This window comes from Juglans regia, chromosome 6 (assembly GCF_001411555.2).
Source record: "Juglans regia cultivar Chandler chromosome 6, Walnut 2.0, whole genome shotgun sequence".
In the NCBI taxonomy this organism is placed as follows: domain Eukaryota; kingdom Viridiplantae; phylum Streptophyta; class Magnoliopsida; order Fagales; family Juglandaceae; genus Juglans; species Juglans regia.
Window position 1 is genome coordinate 21,968,051 of NC_049906.1, and position 11,075 is coordinate 21,979,125.

At 39.1% G+C, this 11,075-nt stretch overlaps 1 non-coding gene across 1 annotated transcript; it reads left to right on the forward strand.

Moving 5' to 3' along the window:
• The first annotated feature begins 777 nt into the window (after window positions 1–777).
• Window positions 778–884, forward strand: LOC118348819. Its single transcript, XR_004801826.1, has one exon. It is a non-coding gene; the product is annotated as a small nucleolar RNA R71 (small nucleolar RNA).
• The last annotated feature ends 10,191 nt before the right edge of the window (window positions 885–11,075 follow it).

Here is an 11,075-nt window from a genome sequence, read left to right on the forward strand (position 1 = left end):
TGACTTTGTGGATTGGGTTGAGGTTGTGCAGGAAGTTTTCCTTTCTCTTGAGAGCTCCAAGCCGTAGTCATCTTTGTAAGTGTGCTCCGAATGTCATTTATCGCTTGAGAGTTTTGATTGTTGATTGTTGCTTGACCTTGCATAAACTGCTGCAAGGTGTTTGACAATTGATGCATCGTCTCCTCAAGACCCTTCTTTTGCATTGGAGGTGCTTGAATTGCGAGTTGAGAGGGTCCTGGAGCCAAGGCTGCTGGAGCTAATTGCTGGTCATTCCTCCACCCAAAATTTGGGTGGTTTCTCCATCCTGGATTATAAGAATTAGAATAAGGACCAGAATATGGTTTTTGTATCATATTTACAGCATTAGATTGGTCCAACAATACCTCTTTGAATGCGGGGATCGTGGGACACTCATTAGTTGCATGCCCATGATCCTCACATATGCCACACTTCTCTAAATTTTTATGGACAGCATGCACTTCATTTACCTTTTTCAATTCCATAGCTTCCATTTTTCTAGACAACAAGGTTAACTTAGCACGCAAATCATCATCTTCTTTTAAAGTGTATTTTCCATGACCAGACTCAATTTGCCTAGACCTATCATGCACATCAGCTGTGTCCCAAGATTGAGCATTTTCAGCAAGGTAATCAAAATATTCAAATGCTTCCTCAGGCTCTTTGTCAAAAAATTCTCCATTACACATGGTTTGTACAAATTGGCGCATTTTAGGTGTCAAACTTTCATAAAAAAAACTTATCAAACGCCAATTTTCATAACCATGATGAGGACAAGCATTTAAAAGATCCTTGAACCTTTCCCAACTTTGATAAAAAGTTTCAGAATCTTTTTGGGCAAAGTTCATGATTTGTCTTTTAAGTGCATTTGTCCTATGTATTGGAAAAAATTTCTTCAAAAATTCAGTTTGCATTTCCTGCCATGTGCCTATAGATCTAGGTCTTAATGCATTTAACCATGTTTTAGCCTTATCTTTCAAAGAAAATGGAAACAACTTTAGTCTAATAACCTCCTCAGTGCATGTTGGGTCCATGAATGTAGAACAAACCTCTTCAAATTCTTTGATATGAAGGTACGGATTCTCGAAATCCATGCCATGAAAATGTGGAATTAATGGAATCATTCCAGGTTTGAAATTAAAGACATTTGCATTCAAAGGTAGGATTATGCATGAGGGGGTACTAGTTCTGACAGGTTGTAAATAATCTCTAAGTGTCCTATTCTGATTCACTACTTCCTGATCATGATTCTCATTTTCAGCCATGGTACTATTAGTGTCAGAAGATGACTCAAAAGAAAGTGATGCTGAGGTAAAATATGCTTGTGATTCTGTCCTAACCAACCGAGAAGTTTGGTCCCTAGTCCAACCAGTCATACAAACAAGAACAGAAAATAAAAGAATATGCAAGACAAACAACAACAAAACAAAGAAAAAAAAAAACAAAATAAAAATAAAATAAAGAAAAAAAATAAATTAAGAAAAATGTCACCCAAGTTGTGAAGAGGTTCACAACACCACAAACGTCTTCTCAACAATATGAGAATGCTTTGCTAAACACCAGTTGTCCCCGGCAACGGCGCCAAAAACTTGATCAGCTTTTAATTTCGACTTCCAAGCGTAGAAGCTGTCAAAGTAATACAAGGGCAAATCCCAAGATCGAATTCACAGGGACAATGAGAATTTAGCAAACATTTCATTTTCGCAAGACCACATATTACCGTTTGGAGTGACACGAAAATTTAAAATAATCAGCAAAGAGAAATAAATTCCTAAACTTAACCACTAACAATATTAACACCTAAATGTGGATATTTACTAAGAAATGTGGATATTTACTAAGGGAGTGTAGAGTGAATTATGAGTGAAATTGTCGGGACGTTCAAGCATAAGCAAAGCTGAAAATAAAAGAGAATCTATTTTTCTGAAATTGCTAAGATTAAAGGGATTTAAAGAAATCGTATGGAAGTTGACTTAAACTTGTAAGAAACAATTAAACAAACACTTGGGATGCAATTTTCACCCACTAATTTGATGATGGATTTACTTCTCTTTTTATTTTCTCTCGACCATTTTCTCATTCCTAGAAATCATAGTCGGATAATATAACAATGAACCACAATTTTATTTTAATAAAAGTACTTGATAAATTATATAACAATCATAGAAAATGAAAGAAAATTATTAAAGTCATGTTACTTGTTCAAGTATCAATTGTGCCTTTACGTCAACAATTGATCTAAACCAAGAACAAAGAACTCTAATATTTTCTAGATGCACATTGAGATATAATCCATCAAGTTAATCATCAAAAGCACTAAATATTGAAGTAAATCTAATCCCAAATAGTCACGGGTTACTCATTGAATCCCAAGCTAAAAATCTAGCCTATCATCTCTAGATTAACAAAATGCTCAAGAAAATTAAAATCTAATATCACCATATACTGTTTCAACTGAAATTCACTGAATAAAAATATACTGTATCAATCAGATATGCTGAAATTCAAAACCCAAAAACATACAAACTTGCAGAAAAATAAATTGAACTGGAAAAATAAATTGAAGAGGAAGATGAACACTGTGCGAAAATAAAACTGAAAAGAAGAAAAAAAACTGGGCGGAAGAAGACTTATAAACTCTAGTAATCCAAACTGCTAATTCTCGGGCGCATCTAAAATACTCCTTTCTTTATATACCCTCTCATTTTAAGTATGGCGCTCCGTGATCATGCTTCGCCTCTCATAGCAGGCACTCGCCTCTGCTTCAATGATCGTCTGCAGATTTTGAGCCAAGGCCAAGCTTCCTTCAGGTTGCCACCCCGCGATTTCAAACCATCGCTCGCGGCAACATCTCTCCGTGACAGTACGTCACCACCCAGCCTTGATGTTTACAGAAAGTGATTCCGTCATAGTGAAGACGAGTCTCGCTTCATCGCCCTGAGCCCAACTGCTTCACTTATCCCCGCCTGTATAAACAGTCTTCAGTATGAGGCCGCCACATAAGGAAGGGCTTATTGCCTCACCAAAGAAGGAGGTCCCGCTACATAACTCTGAGTAAAATATCATAACTTTACATAGAGTCAAGTACTAAAAATCAATACATAATTAAGTGCTTAATTCATTTTTTGTTAAATAATTCATTCACTTAAGCAGCTTTATCATGTAATTTTTACCACTTTATCAACTCCATAAAATTTTCGGACGAAAATCTATTCATTAGCTTGGTCAAAAACTCCAAAATATAACACACTCTCCAGTTTGTCGCCCAGAATGACCTTTCTAGGGTCTAAACAACTTTTGACCAAACCAATGATCTACAAATGGAATGTATAAGATATACACGTAAACTAGAGGCCGAAAGAAACAACTTTCATGAAGGACACTTTGTGAGAAAACACTTACAAAAGCTTCGAAACAGGCGTTCAAAAGAGGTACGAAAAACTGTCCGAGAGTGTCTTTTGTGTTCTATGAAGGAAAAGTGTAAAGGAGAGTTGTTTTTCATGGAAAGTGGACTGGAGAGCCTCTTACATAAGCTATGGAAAGTGATAGGACTGAAAGGAAGCTTGAGCATTGCCCTTTTGTTCTCATAAAAATCAGTCCAAGATCTTTTCTCAAGGTGGATGGTAAGAGTGAAAGAGTGAGATGGCCCTTTAGCTTTGTATTTCATGAACCTTCTAGGCCCTTCTTGTGAAAATCTGGCCAGCCAAATGGGGGTACAAAACTTAGCCATGAAGCAATGCTAATCTGGTCAATTTCATGGGCCTTAGTGGGCCTAAACCGAGTGGGCCTAAAAGTTTGGGGTTTAAAGAGGGTTTGGGTTGCTATCAAGCCCAAATCCAATATCACTTGGCCCAATCAATTTTTCAAGGTTAACAAGGTTGGATAATGATGTTCTAACAAAAATTTGAAGGATTAATAGTTTAATCAAGTGATTAAACACAATGATAGAAATCGGATTAGAAAATGTTTAGAGGCCAACTTTAGGGTTTTGGGGAAACCGTTTAGGGTTCCGATTTCAACAATGTTTTTGGGGTTTCAATTGGATTCCCACCATTTAGGGTTTTACTTGGATTGAAGCCCTCTTTGATCTGGCACAATTTGGTTGAGCAGATGAAACAAAATTTTGCTTAAGTGGCATGACTTCACAGCTTGATTCCTTCAAATCCATCAAACGCTCCCATGGTGCCAAGTGTCTAATATTATTCACTAAGTGTGGCTAATATCCTACCAAGTGTCTAAATAAAATTTCTCTAATCTAATTTGGACATTCCACATTGTGATTATGGAACACTGCAATTGGTGCGCTTACTGAGATTACTATTCAGTCTGAAAAATTGAATCATAAACTTAACACTATAAATTCATAAATATTCATATTAACTTACAGTGAAAATCTTTTACCGAAATTCAACCTTGAAGTGCCCCTAAAAATAATTCTATCAATTTCTAACAGACGTTTCGTCCGGAATTATGAAAATAGGCTATTGCGCCATAAAATCTAAAATAATCCACTGAGTCTAATGGCGTAGACCATAATGCATTCTGACACTTCAAACCACCTCAAATAAATAAAACTCATATTTCTAGCACCATAGTGATTGATAACACTGACTATGTTGATAGACTAAAACCTATGCGATTGGTCAATTCGTAAAAACTTATGGAGTTTTTACAAGATTCCTAAAGTCAATAGAAATTCCACCAATGAATTTCTAGCGGGCTGTTATATGATAGGGAATTGCCTGCCGAGGGGGGGGGTCCCATGGTTCTGTTAGAGATGCGGTCGTCACCAGTATGGCCAATCGGCTTAGAAATTTCCTCTTTGGGGAATCTCCAACTTTGCCTTTCTCCTTTCTCTCCGCCATTTTTCTAAGATGATTGTTTGACTTTCTTGGGTTTTATCTTTGTAAGGTGTTGATGATTTGACGGCCTGGATCATGGCGGACCGTGCTAACTTGGAAGATGAAGTTTGCTCTAGGCGTGTCTTTTCTTTCTATGCCAAGAGGGAATTTGAGAGGTGGAAGGGCGAGAAGGCAGAGTTGGAGATTCTACTTGGGTAAACTAATGGCTACGTGCACTCTTTGGCGACGAGGTTTTTCACCTTCACGATGAACTCTGTTGTGCCACAGAGGTGAGGGTCTAGGACAACTTCTTGTTGGGAGTATTGTAGTCAGAGTGGGATTCTACTAGGGCTTAGCTTTCCCTTGTCCGGGGGTAGTAAGAGTTTGAGAGGGATCGTGCTCACTTTGAGCTCTCTGCCCTTTAGGAGGAACTTAATTCTGTCTGCCAAAAGTTTTATAGTTCTTAGTGATGATGCACTGCACTCGGGGAACTACTGACGGCCTTAGAGGAGAGCAAGAGGCAAGTTAATCTTGACCTTTCTGAGGCATGAGACGCTCTGGAAGAGTTGACCAAACGGCACAATGAATACAAGAAAGTTTGTGATGACACAAACGAACAGTAGAGGAAGCTTAACAAAACGCTTCTCAACAAGGATAAACGGTTGAAGAAAAAGACTAGTTGGTGAAGACGTTGGAATCTGACTTGGCAGCTGCGAGGGAGGAACTTGTCCGCCGTCATCCTCAACTGGCGTTGGTGTGTGGCATTAGGGATCGTGCTTTTGGTTATGTAAATGGGACTGGCGTGTTGTGACTTAGATCTCACTTGTTGGCCAATCCCCATACAGACTTGAGGCATTAAGATTTGGAGGTTTTAAGTGTGATGTAGCATCACGTCAATTTGTTGACGCCTTTGGTCGGGACACCATACCCGATGCCTTTGACAATCCTCGTCCACCTCCACCTCCCGGCGGTCCTAGTACTTAGCATTTTGTAAATGGCTATCTTCCCTGCTACATTTGTAACAACATTTTGTACAAACATTTTTGTACTTGTGCATGTTGGGAACACTAAGCTAGTTTTGGCCACTTTTTATTTTATTTTATTTTTATTGTGCTACACTTTGCTTTGATTTCATGAGGCTCTTTCTTTCTACTTTGCGAGTGGCTTGTTGTCCTTTCTACATTTGGTGTTTAGGGGTGGTATGGTCAGATGACCTTCACGCCCTTTTTCCTTGGCATTGCAAGTCTTTGTACTTGACATTGGTGTTTAAGAGTGGCGTGATTTGATGACCTCCACGCCCTTTTTACTTTGCACCACGAGTCTTTGTACTTGACATTGGTGTTTAAGGGTAGTGTGGTCTGATGACCTCTGCGTCCTTTTTACTTGGCAACGTGAGTCTTTGTACTCGACATTAGTGTTTAAGGGTGGCGTGATCGGATGACCTCCGCACCCTTTTTACTTGGCACTGCAAGTCTTTGTACTCGACATTGGTGTTTAAGTATGGTGTGGTCCAATGACCTCTGTACCTTTTTTACTTGGTACCGTAAGTCTTTGTACTCGACATTGGTGTTTAAGGGTGGCGTGGTCGGATGAACTCAACGCCCTTTTTCCTTGGCACAGCGAGTCTTTGTACTCGACATTTGTGCTTAAGGGTGGTGTGGTCTAATGACCTTCTCGCCCTTTTTCTTTAGCATTGCGAGTCTTTGTACTCAACATTGGTGTTTAAAGGTGGCATGGTTGGATGACCTCCGCACCCTTTATCCTTGGCACCGTGAGTCTTTGTACTCGACATTGGTTTTTAAGGTTGGCGTGGTCTAATGACCTCCGCGCCCTTTTTCCTTGCCACAGTGAGTCTTTGTACTTGACCTTGGTATTTAAGGGTGGCATGGTTGGATGACTTCCGTGCCTTTTTTCCTTAGCACTGCAAGTCTTTGTACTCGACATTGGCATTTAAGGGGTGAGGTCTGATGACCTCCGTGCTCTTTTTACTAGGCACCGCTAGTCTTTGTACTCGACATTGGTGTTTGAGGTCGGTGTAGTCTGATGACCTTTGCACCCTTTTTCCTTGTGGGATTGGCTCGGGCCGAATGCTTTATTTACTATGAAACATAATCAAGAATTCAACAGTAGAGTTTTGATAAATCAAGATATTAACATAATCAAGGATAGAGTTTCTTCAAATGTTGTGCATTCTAGGGATGTTGATAAATCAAGATATTAACATAATCAAGGATAGTCAAGCTCTTTGCCTTGGTTATCTTTCAAGTGGCCCACCCAGGCCTGTGGTTGGCTACTATCACGTATGGTCCTTCCCATCGAGGTCTGAGCTTGCCGTCTTCCTTGGTGGTGATCCCTCTTTCCCTTAGCACCAGATCTCCTACCTTGAATATCTTGGGTCTGACTCTCTTCTTTAAATAGTGTTCTGCCTTCTTCTTGTCGAGTATCATCTTGACTTCAGTTGCCTCTCTCTCTTCCTCTAGGAGGTCGAGGTGCTCTTCCATAGTTTCATCATTCTGGGGCATCGAGAAATGGTGGGTCCTATAACTTGGCAGACCGACTTCCACGGGGTGTACTGCTTCACTCCCGTATGCCAAGGTGAATGGGGTCTTCCCTGTAGGGATCTCTGGATTATGAATCAGTCTTTTTATTTGGTTGATAACTTGTTTTCATATTTGATGGAAGTGTAATTTCGTGACCTAGGTCAAGGGGAACCTTTGGGCAGTAGGGTTTTAATTGGGGGTTTTGATTTCCTTTTGATTTTAATTTGTATTCTCCATAAATCTTTGTCATTCTTATAGACACTGAGATTAGGGTTTCTCTATGTCTTCTTTGATCCATCGTTGATTAAAGGCATGGTTAATGCTTAAGGGATGCAAACCTTAATCCTGAGTTGTATGTTGAATGCCAGTTTGATGTGAAATTTGTTGAGATTATCGGGTACATGTTTTGTTAGTGTTTTAATCATATACATCATCCAAATGCTTTTATCATGACTGAAATTGCATTTGATAGTAATTGAGGACTGCAAAACTCCCTTAAAATCCCTCTGTGTAAAGGAAACCCGAAGCTTAGGTATTTTTCTAAAAACTTTTCAAAACATTGGTCTTGACTTTTGAATTTGTTCTTCTTTATCAATATAGAGAATTCAGTTTCTTAAGTTGTTCTTTTTAAATTTTAGTGTGTATCCAAATTCATCTCATTCGCATCTAGGATTCTCAGAAATGAAGCAAAAATTGCTTTCAAACCTTTGAGTTTTCTGGTATGAACAATCTGGCTACAAACCTGCCCAGTGGCCTTAAGATATTTGCACATCTCATATTTTTCTACTTCTGATTTTGGTGGGAGTGACACGACCATCACTTCCACACTATAAGGCAAATTCGTGCAGCTCAATAGTTGTTCCACCAAGGAAGATCCTCCTATCTTCTTCACCATCTCCTCATACTTGTCAATGAGGCTACATAGCTCGTCATGTAGCTTCTTCTTTTCCAGATCCTGCACGTTCACTCCCCCATTGCTGTGTGCTTCTCCTTCTCCCTGTTCGCTATGTCCGGGTATGGTAGCATCATCGAGCTCAATGTTGCGGTGCTTCAGCTCCTCATTCTCTTTCCTTAGGTTTTCCATGGCATCTAACACCATCTTTAGTTTCTCTTTAGTTGCTGCCAATCGTGTTTCCATGTCTGTAGGTGCTCCTTCTGGTCCACGAGTTGTTTGAGAACGTGTCATGGTCGGCATGAGGGAACCATGTTGAAGTTCAATGAAAAATTGAAATCACAGATTATAGAATCTCACATATGGCACCACTGTAAAGGACGTGTCCCACCACCGGTCGTGATCGTTAACCTGTAAATCGTTGAGTGGGCGGTGTGGAGCGCCTATGACACCTCTGATGCTTAAGTCAATAATGTGTGAGAGATAATAATTCAAGAATGCTTAATCAGATAGATCGAAAGTTACATGTTGCCCCTATATATAGGCATGGAGAATATTAGATGAATACTATAAACTGATTAACTTTGCACAATGTTTAGCCATTGGAAGGCTTATCCCTAATGTATTGAAATTATTTAATCACCACGTGGTCCATATCCATAATGTGAGGTTTATCCCTCCCTGATAAATAGGGCGACTAAAAGTCTTTGTTAAGCTACACGACTCTTTTGACTCCTCTATGGTTGATGGGCCTTGAACCCCCAATTTGGGCTAGACCAATATTAACTCCTCCAAGAGGCTTCAAGACAAACCACCATTTCTTACAACTCTTGAAACGATTTGCAAACCATAGCATATAAACTTCAAGATCTAATACTAGTTATAATAAATTTTTCATACAGAAAAAATTCACCAAGTGATGGAATTAGTTCAACTTGTGCACTAGTCAGCCACACACTCAAGAAATGATTGAAGTTATAACAAGCACACAAGAGACTTTTGTGGGAGCTACACCTTACAACCTTTACACTCACTATATACAAATGTAAAAGAATAAGGTGAATTCCCTTATAATGCAATTCTAGCACTTAACAAAAATAACCCACCCAAGGCTTACACATATAAGTGTTTCCTCAACCTGCACTCACATATATTCTCATTTTGCTTCTCTATGCCTAACAAGATCACCCATCGCATAATTTATAAGCTTCTTCAACAGAAAAGGTAGGCCTAGTGCATGCCTCATGTTGTTTTCTTATTGTCTAGCCTTGCATGCACCCCAAGAGTGTTTAACTTTTCGTACTTTTGTTCGACACCATTTCTTCCACTACCCAAGGCTCTACATGCATAGCTATCGTGATCATTAACTAAACTCTAACTAACAGAGGAAGCTTTTAGATTGCCTGAAATGGCCATTAGAGCGTAATTTCCCGCCACGTGACACAACCTGCCAACCATTTGCACACATCTATGTATGCAAGCACTACAACATAATTGATTTTTAGTGCGGTTGGGAAATTGTGACAGTCCCCAAACCGTCACTAAAAAGCATTTTCTATGACGGTTTTTGGAAACCGTCACTAAAGACAGATGAGTTTTTTTATTTATTTATTTATTTTTATTTTTATTTTTTTTACGTTCGAAAATAGAGCAAATTTACGTTCGAACGTCACATATAAGTTCGAACACTGTGGCTATCTACGTGCGAACATGAAATGTTTTGGCGCCAACGTTCGAACGTTAGTAAATTACATACGAACGTTAATTGTAAATTTAAATTAAATATGACTCTAATTTAAAAATGATGTGGTTTTTATAGTGCATAATTTGTGAACAAGTCTAAAAAATTGTAATATATATTTATATACACAATTTATATGTATAAATATATTTATGTCTATATATATAAATATATATATATATATTTATATATACATATATAAATATATATTTATGTATATATATTTGAAGTGTAGTGATTTAGTATTAAACTTAGAAAATCTAAAATTAAAAAAGATTGAGAATTGAAATTAAAAAACAATAGATACATTAAATAATATTGTTCCTTACACATATTAAAAATAAAATACAAAATATGTATGAATTTCGTAAACAACACTCACATGAACACATTGTTCATGAAATTCGTACTTTGTATCTCCTCAGTCAAGCTCTCAACCTTCTTGTTGAGGATACCTACACAATGGGCAATCTCAGCGACAGACTCCTCTACAGCTGTGATCTGTCGATCGATCTGTGCAGTCAACTGTGAGATCACCGCATCAACCCAAACAGGCTGCGTATCTACCGTAGTTGTACTCGTCGGCTGCTGACTACCACTCCCCACACCAGGCCCGGGTTGCATCAGAGGAGCTAGATCCGCTACAGGGGGTGGTTGACGTCGAGGATACCCCTTCACCTGTCCAATGCTACGTCGATGTATGCTCATGTCGGGGGGTTCATCTAATCTGTGACCCGCTCCTCTGGTTGGAGTGGCACTTTCTAAGCAAGTAATAGCCAGCTGATGATGACACCATATGGGAGGTTATCCGTGGAGACGATGCTTGCCTCATAACGGATCCTCTCAAATATGTGCAGTGGCAAATCGATGGGATCTCCACGTGCCACTCGTATAAAAAACTGTGCCCGAGTCCGACTAAATGTAGTCTTATGTGCCTCAGGGTCCAAGTTTGTTGCAATAATAAGGTACAACATGCAGAAGAAAGGTAGCAGACGTATTTGGTTGAAGGCGTTCTTCCTCTCGATTTGCGTGCGGTCTCTCCA